Here is a 25,826-nt window from a genome sequence, read left to right as displayed (position 1 = left end):
CCCAACCCCAAGCTCACTCCCCCGTAGCCCAGCTCAATCTCCGAATCCCTCCACTCTCGCCGGTAGAACAAGTCCAGTCAGAGGTTAGGAGGTCTGCCCGTGACAGAAGGCCTAAACAATGTCTCACGCATGATATGCTAGGTGAACCGTCAGTGCAGAACAAGGTGACCGTGAATTCAGTAGTACAGTGGCCACCGATGGTGCCCGCACCACACCACAGTCCACTACCACATCAATTGATACCCTTCGTAATGCCATGGTTGCATCCAATTTTTTACAGCCTTCCACAACATGCTTACCGTCCAGCCGTCACCCACGGTCCACCCATGGGGAGTTTGTTAGGGGTTCACGCCTGAGGGTGATATTGGATGGGTGTATTTAGTGATTTTCGGAAATGTCAGGAGCCATTTTTTTAAGGTCAGGGAGTGTGTGATGCCCACTAGAAGTGGTATCATGTTAATATCTTTAGATTATGTGTCAAAACAGTGTGAACATATTGGTACAGGATTACCTCCATCAGAAACAAGTTCGAACAGTCATTTATATGTAATGGGAGACATTAACATAATCTGGTCAATAGGTGGCGGTATAGGACTGGTGTTTAGTGGCTTCGCCTTCCAGGGAACCGTACTGTGTGCTTAGGAACGCACGAGGCGATCTCAGCCTCACAACCGGGAGGAACCAGAGTCAATAACATCGTGTCTGCACCTTCCTTTGTCAAATGATTAACTACAACCTGTTTCATAGGTGGGTAATATACTACAAAACACACATAAAGGTTAACAAGGATACATGCAATGTCGAGGGTTCAAATTAAGTAACTATTGTCGATGTTTGAGTCAAGTTTAAGAAGTTTAAGACAACAAGTAACGTGGTTGAGAAGCAGACCGTCTATTGATGGCGCCACATTTCGTTGGTACATTTAAATAGTGTTGGAACACAATTGTCCATTTAAGCACTAACGTGTCGAAGTTAAGTATCTCCAAGGGGATTATAAAGGTTTATGTTTTGAAATACATACTGTGTTGGGTTGAATTGCTGTGTAGTAAATGTGTATATTGTGTACAAGATGGTTAGAGGGAAATTACTTTAGCTTACCCTACCTAGAAGGTAACTAAACACCGGAGCTGTACCACATGCTCTCTCTCTCTCTCTCTCTCTCTCTCTCTCTCTCTCTCTCTCTCTCTCTCTCTCTCTCTCTCTCTCTATTGCGCCCTCCGTTAAATGTAAATATAAATCTATTCCCTTGAGTTATACCATGGTCACGGTTTAGCAAATTCCTAGTAGGGTTGAGAACGGCCCGATACATATATATATATATATATAAATGTACTTGCAGTGCACATTTGAGTTTCAATAGAACTTGAGACCGGAACACAACTATGGATAACACTGAGGTGTGGAGGTATTTCGGTATACTAGAGAATAGTGGATATGACTGATGATAAGTGACTGATGATAAAGGTAACACTTATTGTTGATTTAAGGAATTGTTTGACAGACAATGAGAATGACAGTGTTGGTTAAAAGACATACGATGGTCCCTTCCAACATGCCTAGACATGTCTAGACAGAGGTTAACAGGATAATGTTTCTCTTCTCACGTGCTTATATTTAAGACGCCAAATATGTATAAAGACATAAGTAATCACAATGTACAGTATATAATACTGGATAACTACATTTAAAAGGAAAATGCTATTGAAGTGAACCAGGGTATCCTAAAAGGGTAGAATGTGTGTTGCAATGATGAATATGCTTTTGAATTAATAACAAGTATGGGATTATAATTGAATGTATTAAAGTAATGTAACTAATTGAACTGGATGATTATACAATGATGATACAATGGTTATACAATGATGATACAATGATGATACAATGATTATACAATGATGATATAATGATGATACAATGATGATACAATGATGATGATGATTGATTGATTATTCTGTTGAATAAATAAATGTTGTTGAAATAGACAACCGGGAGGAACCAGAGTCAATAACATCGTGTCTGCACCTTCCTTTGTCAAATGATTAACTACAACCTGTTTCATAGGTTAAACATATATCTGCTATCAGGTGCCATATCCTGGTACCTGTAACAAAAGCATGGCTGTTAGAAAATCAGGTCTGTGACCATTAGCAAGTCACATCGCAGTCCAGATGCCCAACCCCTGTATGCCTACCCACTAGCCTGACTGTCCTGATTATGTATATCTATGCCTGCCTATATTCTATACACTATGTTTTTTATAGATGCATGAATGCCTAGTGAGTGAATGTACAGGATATGTTTTTAATTGTTTTTATATTAGCTTTAATGTCCTTCTATTTTTCTGTTTCTTTCTGGCTTAAACATCTAGCCCAGGGACTACAACTGAAAACTAGCAACCCTGCTAATGTTGGCATATTTACAGTTTTTAATTTGTATTCATTTATAAATGTATAACTGTTGATTGATATGCACTGTCCCTGATTAAATTAACAGAATACAAAACAAAGATTGAACTGGTCTAGGGGCAGGGGCAGAGTGGCTAAGTGTGAAAGAATGAATGACCGAGAGAGAGTAGAAAGGGGAGAGAGGGAGAAAGAGGGGGGAGGCAAGAGGTGGCAGAAGGAATGAGGGGGAAATGAGAGAGAGAGAGAGAATAGAGAGAAGACATGTGCCATGGAGACGAGGACACAAACACTCATTTACTCATAACGACATCACAGTGACCGGGAGGTTACTAATACATCTAATAATATATTGTAGTATGATACAGGAATTACATTCTATCATCGATACAAGATATGAGGTCACAGATTGAAGTCCCCGAACTGAGCTGCGTAAATTAACTATTGACATTTACATTCCCATGAGCAAGGCACTTTATCCCTGATTGCTCCAGTGATGTGGCTCAGTGACACAACCATCAATACTGTGGTTGTACAGGGCACTCCAAACACTCCAATTATGTGCATTGTGTAATTGTTTCGAGTGTGACACAGAGAATGACTTACGTGCTGAGTCAGCCGACTTTGAATGAGCATGTGGAACAGGAACTGTACAAGTGCGACACTAGACGTTGCTGAAAGAGGAGGATGTGCTCCGTCAGCCTTCCTCTGGGAAAATAAAGGTCATGAGCAAAGACTAGAGTGGGTTTGCACAGTAAATACTTTAGCCATTCAGGATATTTGGTTTAGCCTCAGATGAAAATATTAGATCAAGGTTACCCCCGAGTTGAATGAAGGTTGGGAATTATAATCCTAGTTATAATAATAATATAATAATAATACTGGCAAAGCATCTTGGTTCGCCTATTGGACTGCTTCTGCCGCTTATTGGTGTTCTCTGAAAAAACGTCCCCCAATGCACCTATGACTGACCAGGACCACGCCCCTCTGCTTAGCATATAAGCAGGTGTTGTGGCTGCTAATCACTGTCTCAAAGCTTAAAAAGAAAAGCAAGAAGCTTTGCCAGTATTAATATAACTGGTGTTAGCAGAGAAGTATTAAGCAGGGGAAACATTTAAATGCCTGGGGATTCAGTAAAGGAGTTACGAATTGTAACATGCACAAGAGAGAATAGGCCGGTTCCAGTGTGTAATTGCGCATAGAAATTCCCTAATGGGAAAAAAATTGGAGCCTGGGTAAGCTCACAGCTAGCCGCAGCCAGGTAGATGAGGGAGTTGAGGACATAATGGGATAGAGAACTCCCTGACGTGTCCAACAGGTAGAGCGTGATAAAGGGACAAGGGGAAGACCAAGAGGCTGCTGTGCAGATGTTTTCCCCTGAAACCCCTCTGAGGAAAGCAGAGGATGCAGCTACTCCTCTACTCCAGGGTACCTCCCGGGGGCTCGGATAGTTCTTGTAACTGCCTCCGTGTTCAAGTTTAAGTTAAGTATGATGTCATAGACTATGTCAAATGTCATGACTCATAGTAGAATCGGCTGGCTTGTTCGCCATCCGCCAGGGAAACCGCAGATATATTCCTTTACTGCGAATTGAGAGCGTCCCAAAAATGATTCCAGGTCGCTATTTCTTTACCAACGGATTTCCAGTTCCGCGTTGACGCTTCCAGGCCGCGTCTATTCGAATCCCAACTGGTTCATGCGTCGGCTACACGCTGCTTTAATAACACTGCATTATCGAGACAGCGCCCCTATGACTTTGAGTGGCAATGAATTCCAAGAGTAGGGTAAATCTGCAGTGCCGGCACTGTGTAGTAGCGAGTCACAGTGCTGGCCGCCAGGCCGCGCAGTTGCAGCGGTTAAAAACATGGGGGGGACAAATACTGCATTCTGAAATCATGCGGGGGACATTTTCCGGGGACCCCCCCGCAAGTTACGCCCCTGGTGCAGGAACATTTAGATGAATATTTGAGAGAGCACAGAGCGAGTTGAGGTCGGTTGACACAAAATGTTGTAGCCATTGAGTCATCACAGGAGAGGGTGGTTGTCAACAACGCACCAAGCGCGTCATCTATTGCTGTCTGTAGCCCAGAGTCAGAGCAGATTAGGGCTGGGCGATATGGAAAAAAATCATATCGCGATAACGATATGATAATTTTATTTTATTTCTCGATATCGATAATTATCGAATTGTTATAAGTATAATTTTTTATTTTTTTTTAACAACAGATGTATGTTTATTTTGCAGCAATTCTCTGTCATTGCCGCCATCTTTAGTGTTACATCCCCTCACACTCCAGTTCTCAGGCTGCAGCTGGTTTAAAAGCTAAAGTAAACCGGCTTCTCTGCTGGCTGTGGCTCCAGAGGAGTTGAACAGTTCTGGCTCTGCTAGTTTATTTTCGATCTTTTGGCGCTTTTTTGGTGGACAAACCACCGCACATGTGCACTGTGACTCGTGACTGGAGTCTAGTTCTGCTAGCACACATAGCCTACTGTGTACAGACGGTTTCAAAATTTATTTTAAATTAGAAAGCAAACAAAATAAATGGACAAGAGAAAAAGAAATCTGAATTTGGTCAGTATTGTCATTTGGACAAGCAAAGCCATTACTTTAAGTTGCAGGCAAGAAAGACAAGTCTGTCCACTGTCTCTGGTTTTAAAACTGCCCTGTTGCAGGTAAAAAAAAAAATAATTATAAAAAAAAAAAAAAAAAAACGATATCGATATCGATTATTAAAATATATCGCGATATTTATCGTTATCGTTATATCGCCCAGCCTAGAGCAGATGTCGTCTGTATCTGCCAATAAGATCCGGTCATTCTTAGGAATGGTGGTGTATTATCAGCATTACGTCGAGAACTGCTCCGTAGTTGCAAGACCACTGTTTCAGCTGACCACGGGTGTGAAAAAGCCACGGAGAGGCAAGGTGAAAGGGAAGAGAACTGCCCCCCTTCGTACGCTTAGTGCAGCAGACTGGACTATGGAGTGTAGGGAGGCATTTGAGGCTTTAAAAGCCGCATTCTATTTTTTACATGCTATGCTTATTTTATTTCATACTTATGTTTTTTGTCTAGCACAGTCTCTGGAGCGTAACAGAAAGAAGCATTTTGTATAAAAGTATTCTGTACTTCTGTATGACAACTATTAAAGAAACTTGAACTTGAACTTGCATTGGTGGGACAAGCTCTGTTGGCTCACCCTGACTTTTCTCAGCCATTTCTACTGTCTGTGGATGCATCCACTAGTGGACTGGGAGCTGTACTTTCACAAGTGCAGGAAGGGTGTGACACAGCTAGGCCCATAGCTTTTGCTAGTAAATCTTTGAATCATGCTCAGTCTAAATATCCAGCTCATAGGCTTGAGTTTCTTGCCATGAAATGGGCTATACACGACAAGTTTAGTCATTGGCTGCGAGGACATAGATTTACAGTGTGGACAGATAATAATCCGCTTAAGTACATCCTCACAAAGCCAAAACTTGATGCATGCGTGCAGAAATGGGTAGCTACTGTAAGCTGGCACCTTTTGATTTTGACATTCAGTACATCCCTGGGCCTAAGAATACAGTAGCTGATGCACTAAGCAGGGAACATTTTACTCGGCCGAGGGTGATGCACAGGCTGACAAGGAGCTCATATGATGTCTTGTTGAGGGAGGCTAAGGGTTTACAGGTGGATGACGTGCAGAACATGTTCCGTCTTACCTGTGAGGAACCAGAGGTGAGGGAGAAGGGCCTAGGGTTGTCCACCCAGAGTTCCATTAACCCCCTGAGGTCTAGAGTTTCTAGCTCCACCTTCTCAGAATATTCTCCTTTTTTTTGTTACATAATGTAAAATTACAGATTCATACCTTCAAAATAAGCCATCAATTGTCAAATTTGAGACGATAGTTTTCAATCAATGTCCTATCAAACATTCTGGTACAGTCATTACCAATTTGCAGCAGGAGCCTCTGAAGAGAATTCAGTGAATTCAGCTAATGATAAGGGAACTACACTCCTTCCCAGAATGCAATGTGATGTCAATGTCAATGTCAATGACTACTTCACACCATGAAACAAAGGCCCAGCAGGGAACAATTACGGCTGAATGGGGGTATAGTGTGACTGATCAATACAGGCAACACACACTTTGATTTGATGCCATGCATACACACACTAGATAGACAGAGGTTTAGATATTTAGATATATAATAGTAATATAATAGAAAGAGAGAGAAAGAAAGAAAGAAAGAAAGAAAGAAAGAAAGAAAGAAAGAAAGAAAGAAAGAAAGAAAGAAAGAAAGAAAGAAAGAAAGAAAGAAAGAAAGAAAGAAAGAAAGAAAGAAAGAAAGAAAGAAAGAAAGAAAGAGATTTGGGCTCTACTGAGCCTACCTTTCTAGTTGAAACGTTGCAATTTTTACATCATGCGTAAGCTGTCAACTAACTAGACAGAAAGAAAGAAAGAAAGAAAGAAAGAAAGAAAGAAAGAAAGAAAGAAAGAAAGAAAGAAAGAAAGAAAGAAAGAAAGAAAGAAAGAAAGAAAGAAAGAAAGAAAGAAAGAAAGAAAGAAAGAAAGAAAGAAAGAAAGAAAGAAAGAAAGAAAGAAAGAAAGAAAGAAAGAAAGAAAGAAAGAAAGAAAGAAAGAAAGAAGAGATAGAGGGAGAGAGAGGAAGAGAAAGAAAGAGGGAGATACAGACAGAGAGAGAGAGAGAGAGAGAGAGAGAGAGAGAGAGAGTGAGAGAGAGAGAGAGAGAGAGAGAGAGAGAGAGAGAGAGAGAGAGAGAGAGAGAGAGAGAGAGAGAGAGAGAGAGAGAGAGAGAAAGCTCCCGTCTGGTAGAGATTTGGGCTCTACTGAGCCTACCTTTCTAGTTGAAACGTTGCAATTTTTACATCATGCGTAAGCTGGGGGGGCGGGTTAGGATGATTCCAAGGGCCCAGCAAATGCCCCAAATTTTTTTATAGATTGGGGGCCCCACATTTTTTAATAGATTGGGGGCCCACAAATTGATTCTTTCATGGGGCCCAGAATCTCCAGCTACGCCCCTGTGAGCGCACCTTTCTACTCTAGAGAGCTGTCATCACCGTGATGCGCGCTTGAATGAACTGCGAGATAACTCATAACTCGTACACACACGCACTCTGTCTCTGCCATACAGTAGTTTATGTTGTTTTAGCGCGACGTGGGTATATACACGGGTGAGGATGAAAAGCACAAGACTACTTTTAATACATAAATTAACGTTCCGTCGGGTCCCGTGTATTCTCGAGAATGATAATAATAATAATAATGCAGGACCTCTTCAGATTATATTATCAACGACAGACAGTGAGAAACACAACCCCCCCCCTCTCGCGCTGAAGAATATGCATATCTATGCGCTGTTTGTGTGCGCGCGTCCATGTATGTGCGTTTCGTGACGCGATGTAGTTCTTATCGCAAATGGAGATTATTACAAGCATACCATCTAGCAAGAATTAAACGTATTTACAAGTCGTATTAGGTTTAGCAAGTTGGGGGACGTATACCTTACATGTCAAAGCACTAGAAATGGCCATTTTTCTATTTTTATCGATTTCTGAAAAGATGTCCTTTTTGAGCATTTAAGAGGGATTCTAATTCTTTTGTTGTCCGCCGACGGGTTCAAAGCTCCAGCGTGACCCCTAATGGTTAGGCCAGTAGTGATGTGGATAGTGACAGTGGGAGGATATCCCGTGAGGAGGTATCTGCTGTACTCCACACACATCGTTGTTGGGAGGATGGCGCAGCTATGAGAGCAGTCTCTCATGTGTAGCAGTTAGAGAGGTCGATGTCCATGGGACAGAGTCCATTGCCTGTCTTCACTCATGAAGAGTTATATGACAAGCAGTGCCAGGACTCTGTTATTAGTAGAGTCAAATTATTTTTAGATAGAGGCCGCCGCCCATCTCGAAGAGAGAGAGTTCATGAATCAAAAGAAACAAACCGCACACTGAGACAGTGGGGAAAACTCACAAACAAATTAGGAATGTTGTACCGTGTTTCAAACACCCTGTGAGTAAGAAGAGGGCCTTTCAATATGTTGTACCGAGCGCTCTCAGAGGACAAGTGCTGAAAGGGGTACATGATGAGGCTGGTCACCAGGGCCAGCAGTAGAGCTGCCGCGGTATCGGTATTACCGCGGTATCGCTGTTACATCATGCCCACCGCAGCGTTGGGCTGAATACCGGCATCACCGCTGTTTTTTATTATATTATTATTATTATTACGCTCTCGTTGGGCTTGCGGCTCTGCAGATATACCCTACTTCTCTGTCGAGATTCCAAGCGACCCTATTGGGTACCAGAAAAGTCACATGAAACACTGCAGACCACAGATTGGTCAGAAGAGATACGCAAAGTGCTTTTACTTCCTGAATCTCAGCCATGAGCCATTGATCAGAGCTCAGTCACAACACGGCTAATAGTACGTTAGCTCCCACCGGAGACCGGAGTGGATTGCCGTTGCTCCTCAGGGAACGAGGCATAATGATTTTACTGCAACGAAATGTTATAATAAAAGCCCTTCGTTCTATACACTTGTCTGATTGAAAACTTTATTAACAGACCGCAGAATGGGTACAACTCGGCACGCTCTGAGCAAAGAAAGGAACTTAGATATTAATTTAGTAACGCTTGCCTTGCTATGGTCCGGTAAATACGAACGTGTAACTATACTAACGTTAATGCCACAAATCGAATGCCTTTGTAATCATAAGTAGTAACGTTATAATAATAATAAGAAGAAAGGGTCGGGGGGGTAACCGGCGGGCGCGCCGCTACCACTCCTGCCCGCGACACCTAGTGAACGGCGCACGACCAGAGGGGAGACTTCGAATCCGTGTTTCACTTTTAATAACGAATGCGTGCTTGCCGAATCCCAAACAATATTCATGCTGCAAAGTCATCCTCTAAAGATAGACATTTAGACTAGAGGCAGGCTATATGCTATAAAGAGTAGACTACTACTAAAAAATGCATTCAAACTTTTTTATTTTATTTTTTGTGTGCGTGCGGTAAAAACCGCGGCGGTAGGAAATATTTTGCAAATTTGTGCGGTAAGGAAATAATCAATACCGCGGCAGCTCTAGCCAGCAGCGCACATTGTGGCTCACTAGACAACGTTTCTACTGGGACTCCATGGAACAGGATGTCAAAGAATATGTGAGTCATTGTAAGAGATGTGTACTGAGCAAGGCACCGGAGCCTGAGGCTAGAGCTCTGCTTGTATCTATAGTCACCACTGCACGACTGGAGTTGGTGTGTATTGACTTCTGGTCGGCTGAGGATGCCAATAATAAGTCCATTGATGTGCTTGTTATAACTGACCATTTTACCAAACTAGCATGTGCTTACCCATGTCCCAATCAATCTGCCAAGACAGTGGCCCGTGTGCTCTGGAATAACTTTTTCTCCGTCTATGGTTTGGCAGCATGCATTCATAGTGACAGAGGGGAACATTTTGAAAGTGCACTCATAGCAGAACTGCTTCAGATGGCAGGGGTTGACAAATCCCATACCACACCATACCATCCTATGGGAAATGGACAGGCAGAACGTCTAAATCGCACTTTAGGTAATATGATCCGTTCTTTGCCACCTCGTTCCAAGGTGAAATGGCCTCAGATGTTGAACACACTGACGTTTGCTTATAATTGCACAGTGCATGAGACCACAGGGCTCCCACCCTTCTTTTTAATGTTTGGCCGCACCCCAAGATTAGCTGTCGATGTCATGTTTGAGAGTGTCCTTTTGGATGGAGATACGGTGGATGTGGATAAGTATGTCCAGTCACTGGGAAAGGATCTGAGGGAAGCAATGGCACTTGCTCAAAAGCATGCTGAGAAGCAGCAGTCCAGGCAAGCTGAGGTGTATAACAGACAGTTAAAGGGACATTCGGTAGAGAAGGGAGATAGGGTCTTACTGGCAAATAAAGGAGAGCGAGGCAAGAAAAAGCTAGCTGACCGTTGGGAGAGTGCTGTCTATATTGTAGTGAGTAAGAACAGTGTTCTGAACATATATAGTATCTGTCATCCTGTCACAGGGAGGATTAAGACTGTTTATAGGAATTTCCTGCCCTTGCCGTCATGGGATGAGCCAGAGATTGAGGTGTCTTCATAGCACTGTTCCGAGTGAGGAGATGACAGACGATTCTAATCGGGATGAGCGGAGAACTGCTCGGTGGGTTGCTCATCTTCCTGAGTCCCGTGTGGAGGGAGTAGTAAATACCATGAATGGGACGGGTATATCAGAGCCAGCAGAGGTGCAGGTGGGAAGTATGAGTAGTGACCAACATCATAGAATCACACTTGAGACACATGATGGTGGGGAGCAGGAGTGTGGACTGGAGAGACCAGATGCAGATGTTGGATCAGAGGAGTCATACTCGGTAATCGTTTATCAGGATAGTGATCAGTCGTCAGACACAACCACTGTGGAATTCACTGAAGACATGATGGCTCCAGAGGAAGCCCCTTGTAGTTCATCCTTACCTGTACCAGTGAGTGAGCCTGAATCGGCCATTGTCACTGTCATACCAAGTGTAGCTAGGGAAGCTCAAGGGGTTCGCACTAGGCTGGGGAGATTCATCAGACCAGTTAACAGGCTCATTCAGACGATGGCTGTACAAAGAGTCAGGACTTTGCTGTCATCTTAAAAGATGGCAATTTTTTTTTGTTATTATACATTTTTTTCTTTGATTTTGCTGTCTGATTTCCTTTGAGTCATACTGGTAGTTATGGACCTGGCAGGTCATGGTTGTCTATTGCATTAGACATGATTTAGTAATTTTGGTGTGTATTCCATGGTATAAATATGTACATGGCATGTTTTTATCTATGGTTAGGTGAGGGATTAGCTACCCCTTATCTTTCCTGATCCTTTACCGGATAGCTTTTGAGCTGGTCAACCTATTTTCTAGGTTTGGAATTAAGGGGATACACCGAGTTACATGTGACGCATTGACTCATCATGAATAATTATTTTTTTAATGATATTTCTTTGTTTTGTACTTGTGCTATTGGGTTAATTGAAGGGAACACTGTCCATAATCTGGCATAAAACAGTAGGGGTGAATGTAGCAGAGTAAAGTTGTTAGGCTAGATTATAGACAGAAACTTTTATTTTCATCTCAAATGAGTAGGTTAAAATGGACACACTTTTATTTTGAAGGTGCAAAGTGGACCTAGCTCACTTTAATGTTTTGGGGGGGGGGGGGGGGGGGGGGTGTCCTGGTTATTAGATTATATTAATTTCCTTATATTGAGTTACTAATTCTCCAAACGAAATCCCATTTGGTCTTTAATAATGGGTTTAGAGTTTATAGGTCATCTTTTTAGTTGGGTATTTGGTTTACTTTATTTAATGTACATAATGGTTTTACCGGTTCGACAGTAGGAGAAGTCACGGAAGAAGTGCATGTTCTCTTTGACTGAAACTAGAGGAGAGCAGAGGTATGCACTTTTGGTGGTCTGATAATTGGTTGAATCGCTATGTATACATTGTAATTGTGATTTATGTTTTAGTTTTGGTGCTGAAATTGTGTGTGATGACCATTATTTCATCCTGTGTCAAACAGCAAAAGTACCGTCGTGTAATAATTTGTATTGTTCTGTTAACAATGACAGGTGGAATACACCTGCGTATGACGGTAGCTCACGCCATCTTGTGTGCTGTGTTTGATTTGATAACAGGTATGAACCGTTGTTTTGTATTTCGGTTTAATTGATAATTACACACTGTCTTTCATTTCATATTATTTCATATGTTTTCTGTAGTTAAATTGTATTGAGTTAAATGTATATGTTTGTAGTACACAACATTGAGTTGCTGTTCACGCGCATGTCGCGCTGCTTTGCGGTCTCTTTGACCTGCGTATGACGGTAGCTCACGCCATCTTGTGTGCTGTGTTTGATTTGATAACAGGTCACAGAATAAAACTGGATGCAACTTGGCTATATCGTTGTCGGCGTATTCTTCCAACCACCCAGACACAACGCCGAGCGGATCATGCTACATCAGCTCGAAGTGTCGAGCGACGCATCAGCGAAATGTACGAAAATAAACAGCTGGATTAAAAGATGCTCCGGTGTGCAGCTTAAAGGGACCAACCAACACAGCCCCCAGATAACGGAGCTCAGTAAAGCAAAACAGTGCCAGGGATCTCAGGTAGGCAGCTGTTTATTTTCCTACAACTTGAACATCTTTCTCTCTCTCTCTCTCTCTCTCTCTCTCTCTCCTCTCCTCTCCTCTCCTCTCCTCTCCTCTCCTCTCCTCTCCTCTCCTCTCCTCTCCTCTCCTCTCTCTCTCTCTCTCTCTCTTTCTCTCTCTCTCTCTCTCTCTCTCTCTCTCTCTCTCTCTCTCTCTCTCTCTCTCTCTCTCTCTCTCTCTCTCTCTCCTCTCCTCTCCTCTCCTCTCCTCTCCTCTCCTCTCCCCTCTCTCTCTCTCTCCTCTCCTCTCTCTCTCTCTGGCCTTGCTCGGGTGGAGGGATTGGAGGAGGGTGTGCCATCATGTTAACGTTAGCCTCAGTTAAACCTTGCGACGACTGAGCTGTGTTCTGGTCATGTGACACTACACATATTTAATTGAGACCATTTATTATTTCAATTTAGCTGGAAATACATTGATACATCATTCAGTAAAATTTTCAGAGCCTTATAACAAAAACATTATTACGGTCACTCCCAGGCCTTACCCAGGTGGGGTATCTCCCAGGCCTTTCTGTGTGGAGTTTGCATGTTCTCCCCGTGCTCGCAAGGGTTTCCCCCCCGATAAGATAAACCCAATGGAAAAACATGCACAACAACAGATCGCTAACGCTGTGGTGTCCTTGACGAAGACGGACAGGAGCACTTGGATTGGTCCCCTGGCGCGGCTCACGTTGACGCCTGTCTGCTCCCGGCTGCCCTTGGGGGGGAAGGACGACGGGATGGGTTAATCGCAGATACGAATTGCATGCATGCATCGCATGTGTGCCGATTGATGACCTCTGAGCAGGTCCTAAATTATATTATTACCATTGTGACCAGTGGGATTCTTTTTACTCAAAATGTGAGTATTACCAAGCCACCTTGTGTTCTTAAAACAATGACAATAAACATAGTTTTATTAGGTTGAAATAATGTGGTTGTGTACTTATTTTTTCTGTTAACTTATTATGGATTGAAAACTGAAAACCAAACAAAATGTGCTATATATAGTATACCGTCTGCGTCGAATATGAAATAAAGGCATCTAAATTATAAATTTGTTCTTAAAAAAAAACAAGCTCAATCAAAAGATTCTACATGATTCCAAAATAGTGAAGAAAATGACTTTAGGAAGAACAAAGGCAGAGGCTCTGGTCCTTGCTCCAAAGGCAGTGGGTGATGTTCTCAAGGCCTTACAAACCCCTCCCATTCTCCATACAGATGGATGCATCTAACCTAACCCTAACCCTAAAACCGAAATAAAGTTAAAAATAAAATAGTTACAAAATCTGCCCATTTTCGCCCAAAAACCGGGCAAAATCGACAAAAAAAAATTCTTATCCCGGGGTGCCCCCCTGTGCCCCAGTACAGTGGTTGGTCTAGATACACCCCTGCCCTAACCCTGTCTAAACAGCAGTCATAGTGTATATTTTCAGCAATATGTTTGTTTAGCAATAGGTTAAAGTGTTATTAGTGAAATATTAGTTTTGTAAATGTATTCAGAAAGAGAGAATATCGATGGAAAGAAATGCATGCCGCCATTTTGTTTGTAGTCATAGGAGAGGAGACCCAGGGCTTTCGAATGCCATTGGAATTTCGAAAAACGACACTACCCAGCTCAAGCCAGCTCCTGTCAATCAAATTACTTGTGGATTCACTTTTTTACTTATCTTATTTTTCGGGATTATCTACCACAAAACTGAACGTTATTGGCATAAATTAGAACGCATAAATGCGACTTGGCTATAATAAGGTCATAGGCCTGCTATTCTTATATTTTATAATAATATTATATATATGGCAGAATTCAGTACTGTATCTACAAAACCTTCTGTTTAATCATCTTCCCTTTATTCATTTGCTTAGATTTTTTGTACACGTGATCTCAAGAAGGTGCTGAACGAGCTTAGTGAAAGATGAAAAAAAAAATAGAATTGATATTCTCCTTTGGTTCATTACAATTTACTCAAGCCTTGTAACTGTGAGGATTGGTTCTTTCCCCGCCACATGCTTCTTGGGGTGCTGTGATGATTGGTCCGTTGCCTAACGCACACTTCTAGGTTAAGTATCAATTACCATCACGCACCTGATGTGTGTGCTAATCAGAGCCCCAGAGGGCTTTATATACCTGGACCTTCCTTCTATCGTTGTCGGGTCGTTCTGGAATACAACTGCATTTGCCTGTTTTTTCCCCGTTGCTGTTCCTGGTCTACTTTCTCTCCAGGACCTTTCTGTGGAGAACCGCTGTTGAGAACCTTGTTCCCCGTTTGGAGCTGCGCCTCGTTTTGCCCGCTTTACGTGTTGCGCTTGGGTGAGTGGAACCAAACCCCTCTGGATTATTCTGATTGTGTGTATTGAAGAAACACTGAAGACTGTCACTATCGTTTGGTTCTGGATTATTCTGATTGTGTGTATTGAAGAAACACTGAAGACTGTCACTATCGTTTGGTTCTGGATTATTCTGATTGTGTGTATTGAAGAAACACTGAAGACTGTCACTATCAATTGGTTCTGGATTATTCTAAATTGTGTGTTGTGGGGAACACTGAGGACCGTCACTGTCAATTGGTTCTGGACCCAGCTAGGGAGGAGGGAACCACACTGCCTCTGTGTTTCGTTGGACTGTTTCTGATATCTCTCTCTCTCTCTCCGTTTTCCACCTTGAGCGAAAGCTGGGAGTATCTGCAGAGCCGCCACAACGTCACATGCCAATTCCCCACCACTATCTGCTGGGAGTATCTGCAGAGCCGCTACAACGTCACATGCCAATTCCCCACCACTATCACCAGGAGGATTCTGCAGAGCGGCAGAAGACTCTGCCGAAGGCAGTCTCCCTATTTGTTTGATTATTGTACTTATCCTTCTTCTGACTCTGTAAATAAATACGCCCTAGCTTTTGGCTAACTCTGAACTTCCTGTCTGTGCCGTTGCGTTTGAGGTCGGTTACAAACCATAACACTACGACCCGACCATGATGAACTCAGCCGACACAGACAGGGTCAGGGCAGCCTTGGCGGTCCAGATTGAGGTGGTCAACGACCACACCCAACAGTTGGGTGCGGCTGCGGCTGCTTTACAGGACCTCCGGGCCCAGGTCCAGCTCATTCTGGATGCCCTTGACACTCTGGCCACCCAGCAGACTACCCAGGGTAATCAGCAGGCTGTTATTCTGCACCAGCTACAGGCTCTCAGTACTGCATTAAACACTCTGCTTTTAAACCCACCTGTCCCAGGAGTCTCAGCCAGATCACCACCCGCACCCTCGGCAGACCTCGCACCTCGGGAGCCCCGTCTCTCCGAACCACGTCTGTTCGAGGGTAACTTCGAGGATTGTGCCACATTCATCATGCAGTGTGAGTTGGTCTTCCTTCATCAACCCAGCCGTTTTTCGTCAGAGGGAGCCCGAGTAGCTTACATGACTAACCTGCTCACGGGCCGAGCAGCACAGTGGGTCACTGCTTCCTGGGCTATGAGGGCCGATTTTTGTTTCTCCTACCCAGACTTCGTGGCAGAGCTCCGAAGGGTTTTCCACCACCCAGCTCGTGGCCAGGACCCAGGAGCTCGGTTGGGCACCTTCCGGCAGGACAGTGGCAGTGTCAGAGACTACGCGCTGGAGTTCAGACTGGCCGCAACGGAGAGCGGTTGGAACGATCGAGCGCTTCGTCTCACCTTCCTGAGGGGGCTCAACGACGCAGTAAGGGACCAGCTCGCAACCCGGGAGGAGCCCGATTCTCTCGAGGGCCTGATCAGCCTCGCTATCCGCATCGACGGACGCCTCCGGGAGAGAAGGCGTGAGCGAGCACGACTGGGACCCCCAGACGTACCCCCCGAGTACCACGACCTCGAGGGGGTTTTCAGTAAGTCCCGGGCTCAGACCCTTCCGCCTCACCGGCCTTACGACTGTGCCATCGACCTCCGCTCAGGGGCTCCCCTTCCCGGCAGCCGCCTCTACAGTGCTGACCGTCCTGCCCCCTCCGTGACTGGTGGGTTTTTTCCCTCCCGAGCTGTGACCGAGGAGGAACCCATGCAGCTGGGACGCACCCGCCTTAGCCCGGCCGAACGGGAGTCCAGGCTCAGGTCCGGCCTTTGCCTCTACTGCGGCCGGGATGGACACCGTGTCTCCAATTGCCCTACCCGGCCAAAAAGACCAGGCTTGCCGGGACCCCGGGAGATCCTGGTGAGCCGTTTTTCCTGTTCCCCCACCCGTGCACCACCTAACCGTCTGACGAACGTCACCCTAGCCTGGGCGGACCAACGGGCGACGGTGGGTGCACTCATTGACTCTGGTGCTGATGGGAGTTTCCTGGACGTTGAGTTTGCCACCCGGGCCAACATTCCACTTGAGGACCTCGAGAGGCCCTTGGAGGTCTTCGCGCTGGATCATCGCCGCCTGGCTGACATCACTCAACGCACCTGTCCAGTCCTTCTCACCATTGCTGGTAACCACATTGAGAGACTCCAGTTTTTCATCACCAGCTCTCCTCTTGTCCCTGTAGTCCTGGGCAGGCCTTGGCTCGCGCTGCATGAGCCCCACATCGCCTGGTCCTCCGGCACCATCAGGGGGTGGAGCCCCTCCTGTCATGCCCAGTGTCTTCAAGCGGCGTCCAGTCCTTCGTCCCGGGGTTCCCCTTGTGTCCCTGTCTCTAGCCCCCTCTCCGAGCCTCTGTCTCCGTCTCCGGCCTCCCTCACCGGGTCCCTGTCCCCGTCTCCAGCCTCCCTCACCGGGTCCCTGTCCCCGTCTCCAGCCTCCCTCACCGGTCCTCTGTCCCCGTCTCCGGTCCCCTTCTCCGGGCCTCTGTCTCTGTCCCCCTCTCCAGTGCCCCTGATCGCCGGCTTCCTTCGGTCCCATCCGGGCGGGCCGGGGCCGAGTGGGTCGCCGGGTGGCTCCCGTGGAGGGGGGGGTACTGTGAGGATTGGTTCTTTCCCCGCCACATGCTTCTTGGGGTGCTGTGATGATTGGTCCGTTGCCTAACGCACACTTCTAGGTTAAGTATCAATTACCATCACGCACCTGATGTGTGTGCTAATCAGCGCCCCAGAGGGCTTTATATACCTGGACCTTCCTTCTATCGTTGTCGGGTCGTTCTGGAATACAACTGCATTTGCCTGTTTTTTCCCCGTTGCTGTTCCTGGTCTACTTTCTCTCCAGGACCTTTCTGTGGAGAACCGCTGTTGAGAACCTTGTTCCCCGTTTGGAGCTGCGCCTCGCTTTGCCCGCTTTACGCGTTGCGCTTGGGTGAGTGGAACCAAACCCCTCTGGATTATTCTGATTGTGTGTATTGAAGAAACACTGAAGACTGTCACTATCGTTTGGTTCTGGATTATTCTGATTGTGTGTATTGAAGAAACACTGAAGACTGTCACTATCGTTTGGTTCTGGATTATTCTGATTGTGTGTATTGAAGAAACACTGAAGACTGTCACTATCAATTGGTTCTGGATTATTCTAAATTGTGTGTTGTGGGGAACACTGAGGACCGTCACTGTCAATTGGTTCTGGACCCAGCTAGGGAGGAGGGACTGTCGTTGGACTGTTTCTGATATCTCTCTCTCTCTCTCTCCGTTTTCCACCTTGAGCGAAAGCTGGGAGCCGCTACAACGTCACATGCCAATTCCCCACCACTATCTGCTGGGAGTATCTGCAGAGCCGCTACAACGTCACATGCCAATTCCCCACCACTATCACCAGGAGGATTCTGCAGAGCGGCAGATGACTCTGCCGAAGGCAGTCTCCCTATTTGTTTGATTATTGTACTTATCCTTCTTCTGACTCTGTAAATAAATACGCCCTAGCTTTTGGCTAACTCTGAACTTCCTGTCTGTGCCGTTGCGTTTGAGGTCGGTTACAAACCATAACAGTAACAGACAATGGGAATACATTATCTGAGATCCATGATGTCCCTACAGTACCAAGAACATGCAAATGGCCCTTGTAGAAGTAGAGCAATCTTCCACTTACTTAGGTATGTATTTTTAGGCGGATTTTCTGAAAATAGGGCTAGGGTTTAAGAGGTTAAACTGGGTAATTCTATTTGTTGGAAATCATTTATAAAAAAATAAAATAAAATAATGTCAATTTTTTATGCAACCTCAACCTATTTATCACTATATACATTTGATTTAAAAATATAAGCAAAGCTGAAAAATACACATTTAGTAAAATGTGTGACAACTATCCCTGGTCTCCCCTACTTGCCTTGCTATTCCCTGGACATATTGGACATTCAATTTTCTCCTTTTTGTTCCTAATGAAAGTAATTTAAAAGCTTCCTCCTCCTCTTGCAAATAAAAGACATACTCATGATAATCTGTAGCTGGCACGGCCATACGCTTCTCAGTAGGCTGATATCATATAGATAGAACTCGGCCTGAATGTCAATAAACAGTTGCGAGCTGTACTGCCCTGCAGAAGCTACGCTTTTCAAAGTTGAGTTATAAGTCCAATTGAACTTCTCAATATCTGTTTTACTTGTGACAACGTTTCAGAGTTCAATCTTGCTGTTTTCCCCAAGGGGATCAATAAAGGAATATCTTATCTTTTAGAGAAAAGGGGTATACAGAATTGCAGTAACTACAAAACCACTGGATAGTCAAGGAACTTTAAAGCCATTTTTCTCAGTTTCACTGTTTGCATAGTTACTCCGGTTGACTTCTGCAGGGAAGTGTAGCTGGACTCTGTTGTTGCTATAAATGCTCAAAAGGCAATTGGTTTGTTGTTATACTGGTGTCTTTCTCATGGCTAAAGATTTTGAAGGTCATTTGGAAAAGTAATACTTTAGCTTTTTATAAAACATCCATGATTCGGAGATGGCGCGACCAAAGTCAGAGATTGTGATTAGTTATTGTGTTTATTTTTTATACTTTTTTTGTTAAAACAACACTGGCATGGACATCATACGACTGCCAGTCACTTATGGATATAAACTCCGGATTGAATAAGGAATTATCGAACCACTGCTGCCCAGACCTGGAATATATAACCATCAAGTGTCGTCCTTTCTTCCTCCCGAGGGAGTTAACGGCGATCATCCTTGTAGGAGTGTATATTCCACCGCAAGCCAGCAATAATGTCGCGCTCTCCAGACTCCACGACGAGGTAAATAAAATCCAAGCGGCGAACGTTAACGCCGCCATTATAGTGGTGGGTGATTTCAATAGCGCCAATCTGAGAAAGGTATTACCTGACTTCTATCAGCATGTGACTTGTAACACCAGAGGCGGTAACATCCTAGATCACTGTTACACGCAATTCAAGGGTGGATACAAGGCTCATTCTGCTAGTGGCTTTGGTAAGTCAGATCACGCGTCCATTTTCCTTTCACCAAAGTACAAACAGAGAATCAAAAGCACTCCCGTAGTCTCGCGAGAGGTGCAGAAATGGGATTTGACGTCAGAGGAGACGCTCCAGGCTGCGTTTGACTGCACAGACTGGAGCGTGTTCCGCGACACAGATAACATTCATGTCTACACGGAGACAGTGCTGGACTATGTTCGTACTTTGGTGGAAGAAACAATCCCCACTACCACAATGAGAGTTTACCCAAATCAAAAACCCTGGGTAGACAAATCCGTCCGTGAAGCTCTGAGAGCGCGCACCAAAGCATACAACAACGGCCTAGTGGCAGGCAACATGAATGACCACAAGGTGGCGCGATACAACGTAAGGAGGACAGTGACAGAGGCCAAACGGCGCTACAAGGATAAAATTGAACTCCAGTTTGAACAGGCTGACTCTAGAGCTATGTGGCAGGGGCTCAAAACGATGACAGACTACAAAGGCGCCTCCCTCAAACTGAACAGTGACATCTCCTTAGCAAATGACCTCAATACCTTCTATGCGAGGTTTGATGCTGGTAATAACAACACCAGCCCACAAGCCACGGCAATGGGGGGGGGGGGGGGGGGGGGGTCTGCTGCTGATGGAGACTCAGTGTTCAGGGTAACAGAGCATGAGGTGAGGCGGACCTTTAAAAAAGTGAATATCAGGAAGGCAGCAGGTCCGGACGGCATCCCCGGCCGCGTCCTAAAAGTCTGTGCCGACCAACTGGCCCCGGTATTCACTGACATATTTAACCTGTCCTTAGAACAGGCTGTCATCCCCACCTGCCTGAAGAAGTCCACTATTATCCCTGTACCCAAAAAATCCAAGCCTGCTTGCCTCAACGACTACCGCCCTGTAGCTCTCACCTCCATGGCCATGAAGTGCTTTGAGAAGCTAGTAAAGGGCTACATCTGCTCCTCCCTCCCCATCAACATGGACCCCCTGCAATTTGCATACCGCCCCAACAGGTCCACGGAGGACGCCATAGCCCATGTGCTGCACACAGCAGCATCACACCTGGACAAGAGGCAGGGGAACTATGTGAGAATGCTATTCATCGACTACAGCTCGGCATTCAATACCATAGTCCCCTCCATACTCATAGCCAAGCTCAGGGACCTGGGCTTGAACTATGACCTCTGCCAATGGGTCATGGACTTCCTGACGGGCAGACCCCAGGTGGTGAGAGCAGGCAACTGCACCTCCTCATCCATCACCCTCAACATAGGGGCCCCCCAGGGCTGTGTTCTGAGTCCCCTCCTCTACTCCCTGTACACACACGACTGTGTGGCTCAGCGGAGTAGCAATACAATCATCAAATTTGCTGACGACACAGTGGTGGTGGGCCTGATCTCTGCCAACGACGAGAGGGCCTACCTGGAAGAGGTCAAGGTCCTGGCGGGATGGTGCCAGGAAAACAGCCTCTCCCTGAACGTCAGCAAAACAAAGGAGATGATTGTGGACTTCAGGAGGTCGGGGGTCAAGGACTACAGCCCCCTCAGCATCGACGGGGCACCGGTTGAGAGAGTCAACAGCTTTAAGTACCTCGGAGCCTACATATCCGAGGACTTGACATGGACCACACACATTGACAGTGTTGTGAAGAAGGCACGACAACGCCTCTACTTCCTCAGGCGCCTAAGGAAGTTCCAAGTCAGTCAGAAGATCCTTAAGAACTTCTACTCATGTACAATAGAGAGCATCTTGAATGGGACTATTTATTCTATACTCTGCAGAAATTCGGTTTCGGCGAGAAATTTGTGTCCTGGGTCAAACTTTTATACTCCTCTCCAGTGGCATCAGTTCGAACAAATGATGTGACTTCGGAATATTTCCCCCTACAACGCGGTACAAGACAGGGTTGCCCTCTCTCTCCGCTACTATTTGCACTAGCGATCGAGCCACTAGCTATTTCCTTTCGCAAGGACCGCCATGTCCAAGGCATCATCAGAAATGGACAGGAACAAAGAATCTCGCTATATGCGGACGATCTCCTGTTGTATATCGCGGATCCAGCGGCCACACTTCCACGTGTCCTTCACATACTACACGAGTTTGGTGTTTTTTCTGGCTATAAATTAAACTTAAACAAGAGTGAACTCTTCCCCATAAATTCCTTAGCTAGAAATATCCCCCCCTCTAGGTTCCCCTTCAAGCTTTCCCCAAGCAGCTTCCGTTACCTTGGCATAACGATAACACATAAACATTCTAATCTCATAGCGTCCAACTTCACCCCTCTACTGGAGCGCACCAAGCAGGATTTTATCAGATGGTCATCACTTCCTTTATCACTTGTTGGCAGAGTGAACACTGTGAAAATGAACACATTACCGAAATTTCTGTACTTATTTCAAAATATTCCAACCTTTATTCCAAAGTCATTTTTTAAAGCCCTCGACAAGGCAATATCAGATTTTATTTGGAACAAACGCCCAGTCCGAATAAATAAAATGGCCCTCCAGAAGCCTAAATCACAGGGAGGCTTCGCACTACCCAATTTCTTGGTCTACTATTGGGCTGCAAATATTCACAGCATTCTCTACTGGAGTCACTCCCACTACGGACTCTGTCAGTGGGTACCGGCATGGGTGGACATGGAAAGGGCATCTTGTTCTAGAACATCTTTGCAATCCTTAGTCTGCTCCTCGCTCCCAGTCACAACCGCCCAGTATACCAACAACCTCTTAGTACAACACTCCCTCCGGATCTGGTCCCAGTTTAGAAAACACTTTGGTCTCCACGCCATGTCACAGTCGTCACCTGTCCACAAAAACTTCCTTTTCCCTCCCTCTATGGTGGATGAAACCTTCAGCAACTGGTTTAAGAAGGGCATTCTGAACATTTATGACTTGTACCAAGACAGTTCTTTCATGTCTTTCACACAACTGTCCCTAAAGTTTAACTTACCAAAAACAAATTTTTTCAGATATCTACAGATACGTGATTTTGTTAAGAGCAAATTTGACCAGTTCCCCCATACACCCCCAAAAACTTTGATCGATCGCATCTTGGAGGTGAAGGTTGTAATCAAAGGCTCAATATCTAAACTATATAACATCATATCCCTATCCCTACCCTCCTCAGTATTGGCTATAAGACAAAACTGGGAGTCCGATCTAAATCATCAATTTACAGACAAAGAATGGGAAAACGCTCTTGCCCGAATACACTCTTCTTCAATATGTGCCCGCCATTCACTGATACAGTTCAAGCTCCTCCACCGTCTATATTGGTCAAAGACTAGACTGGCGAAGATAAATCCTGGCATGGATCCCACATGCGACCGGTGTCACCAAGCCCCTGGCTCACTTATCCATATGTTCTGGCATTGTCCAGTACTGGCCCCTTTCTGGACTTCCATTTTTAAATCTTATTCAGACATATTTGTTATGAACATTGACCCATGCCCTCTTATTGCACTATTTGGCTTGACACCGGAAAACGCTACAATATCTATTGGGCAATCCAATGCCATGGCCTTTGCCTCACTCATTGCCAGACGCCTCATCCTATTCAACTGGAAGGCAGCCACTCCCCCTTCACACTTACACTGGATGAGGGATGTCATGTCTCTTATACATATAGAGAAAATCAGATTTACTACACAAGGCCACACGGATATCTTCCACAAAACATGGCAGCCCTTCCTATCCCATTTCAAAACCCATATGACTCCATCCAATCTTGGGACCCCATGACCCCCCTCCACCCCCTATCTACCTTCATGACACTGCTAGCCCACGCATGGCTAGGGAGATGGCATTGTGGTGGTCTGCTAAGGGTGTTAAATTTACTCTCCATTTTATTTGTTTTACCATCTGGAAATTACGCTACTAAAATGGAGAGTAACACTTATATTATATATTATTATTACGGTATGTATATATAAAAATATCTCTGTTTTATCTTTGTTTTATTTTAATTTGACTTCATTTTTCTTTTGCGTAGCTTTGTCTGCCACATCTGTACTTTTGTTTAATTATTTAAATGTCTATTTTTTATTTATATCTCTTTTTTTCCTTTTTTTTTTTTTTTTTTTTTATGTATGTTTGTCGTCGCCCTCACTGGGTGGGATGGGTGGGATTAGGGGATAGGAATGAGGAAGGAAATGGAAGTTGTATAATTTTGATAACTGAAATGTATAAATATGTACTAATTCTTCCAATAAAAAAAGATAAATCTAAAAAACAATAGAGAGCATCTTGACTGGCAACATCACCTCCTGGTTTGGGAATAGCACTGCACAAGACCGAAGCAGACTACAAAGAGTGACACGTTCAGCCGAACGCACAATTGGAGGGGGGCTCCCCACCCTCCAGAACATTTACAACAAGCGTTGCAAGGGCAAGGCTAAGAGAATCATTAAAGACTCCAGTCACCCGAACAACTGCCTCTTTGAACTGCTGCGGTCAGGCAAGCGATACCGGAGTCTCAAGGCGAGCACAGAAAGACTCAGAAGAAGCTTCTATCCCCAGGCCATCAGGCTGCTAAACGAACAATGAACACTACACAACAACAACCATCAAACGCACATAGCACACACATCCACACGCACACACTCACTTTAAACAAACACACTGTAGCACCCACTCCACACACTTTATAGCACACACCCACTTTAAACAAACACACTGTAGCACCCACTCCCCACACTTTATATTTATTGATGATAGATTGCACTACAACTCGTACACCTTACTGTAAATTGTACCTAAATTGTACCTCATCCCATTTCTGCTTTGCACTATATAGTACTGTACATTAGTACACTGCATAGTATTGTATATTATATGGTAACTCAGTTACGTCTATTCTGCATCGAACATTGTACATATGTCTATACTGAACACTGTGACCTCATTTTCTACTTCTAAATTACATGCTATACTATGTTATTTGATACTATCTTGTCTAGCACAGTCTCTGGAGCGTAACAGTAAGAAGCATTTTGTATGAAAGTATTCTGTACTTCTGTATGACAACTATTAAAGAAACTTGAAACTTGAGTTTAATGATCTATTCTTTTCTATCATTAAATATGTGTTAGATTAACACACCCTACTGGACTATATACTTGTCCACTGTATTGTTACTTCATTCTAAATAGTGTATATAATTGTATAATTGACCACATCTGCCCAGTTGTACAGCCCTGGTCTATATTTTATTTCATAAATATATTATTCTATTGTGCTTAACTTAGCTCATATTTCATTTTACTTTACTCCACCACTTTATTGTAATCTGTTAATGTTTGTCCGCTAATGTCGCACCAGTAACGTCCAAAGCAAATTCCTTGTATGTGAAAAGTATACTTGGCAATAAAGACCTTTCTGATTCTGATTCTGATTCTGATTCTGATTATTCTATTTTTGCACAATCCAGGTGGGCATGAGCACCTTCATTTCACTATAATAATAATAATAATAATAATAATAATAATAATAATAATAATAATAATAATAATAATAATAATAATAATAATAATAATAATAATAATAATAATAATAATAATAATAATAATAATAATAATAATAATAATTAATTTAACACATTCATTGATTGATTGATTGAAAATTGTATTAACAGATTGCAGAATGGGTACAATACAGTATAGCTCATTACACAATTGTTAAGGGGATGAAGACCAGAGAAAGACTTTTGTCTTGTTTAGTCCCCCATTTTCAATTCATCATAACATAATGACATACATGACATACAGATAGACAGTACTGCTACATCTATACATTTATGACATACCAGATTTACAAATACAGTACTGTTTGTGATACAAAAGAGTCTAAAAAAGAGAGTATACATTTGAGGAAAAAACTGTACATTGGAGGAGGTTGGGTAGGTGGGGTGGATGGGGGGGGGGGGGGGTTGGGTAGGTGGGTTGGGGTGGGTGGGCTTAACTGTACA

Source organism: Notolepis coatsorum, assembly GCF_963971535.1.
Source record: "Notolepis coatsorum genome assembly, chromosome: 1".
Taxonomy (NCBI): domain Eukaryota; kingdom Metazoa; phylum Chordata; class Actinopteri; order Aulopiformes; family Paralepididae; genus Notolepis; species Notolepis coatsorum.
The sequence above is the reverse complement of the archived record's forward strand: the minus strand, read 5'-3'. Positions refer to the sequence as shown.